Source organism: Corvus brachyrhynchos, unplaced genomic scaffold, assembly GCF_000691975.1.
Source record: "Corvus brachyrhynchos isolate BGI_N302 unplaced genomic scaffold, ASM69197v1 scaffold59, whole genome shotgun sequence".
In the NCBI taxonomy this organism is placed as follows: domain Eukaryota; kingdom Metazoa; phylum Chordata; class Aves; order Passeriformes; family Corvidae; genus Corvus; species Corvus brachyrhynchos.
Window position 1 is genome coordinate 4850477 of NW_008246054.1, and position 651 is coordinate 4851127.

At 63.4% G+C, this 651-nt stretch overlaps 1 protein-coding gene across 1 annotated transcript in view; it reads left to right on the forward strand.

Annotated features, from left to right (window-relative positions):
* The first annotated feature begins 320 nt into the window (after nucleotides 1-320).
* Nucleotides 321-651, forward strand: part of FIBCD1 (fibrinogen C domain containing 1) — a 16539-nt gene continuing 16208 nt past the window's right edge. The window contains exon 1 of the mRNA XM_017745655.1: nucleotides 321-403. The gene's annotated coding sequence lies outside the window, so the exon portion shown is untranslated. The remainder of the gene's footprint in view (nucleotides 404-651) is intronic.

Here is a 651-nt window from a genome sequence, read left to right on the forward strand (position 1 = left end):
GCATCCAGCTCTTCCAAAAATAGGGTGTGTGTCCTGGAGAGAAGCTGCTTGGACCCCTCGTCCCCCACACATACCACCTGCCACCCCTGTGCCACACCTGCCCCCACAGGGAGGCAGCCCCCACCCCAGTGAGGCTGCATGGGAGCTGCTGGGAGGTCCTGACTGGGGCTGAGCTCCAGGAAACAGAGACCCAGGGGGATTTGGAGGAGCCACTGTGCCGCCTGCCCAGGGGACAGCCTCATGCTGTAGGACAAGGGGCTGCAGGGCTGCCCAGGAGGTTTCCCAGCGGATTCTTAGCATGGAGAGAGAGCTCAGCCTCCCCCCAGCCGGATTGAAGCAGCGCTGAGCCATCGCTGCTCTCACGATGCTCCTCTGAACCTCTCAGCAACGCTCCTGCCCGCAGGTCAGACAAGTGGCAAATAAAAGATTTACGGGAGGTGCGGCAAAGCTATGGGAAGGAAAACCACATCCACACGGGAGTGGCGGCACATCAGGCCGGGAGGGAGCCCTGGCACGCAGGGCTTTGGGCTGGGAACACCGGGGTTTGGGAATCGCTGTGACCCTGGAGGGGGTGGGGGGCGGCTGCTGCCTCCCCCCGCCAGACCAGCTTCCCACAGTGTGCTGGGCTTTGCTCAGAGCCTCCCAGCACCT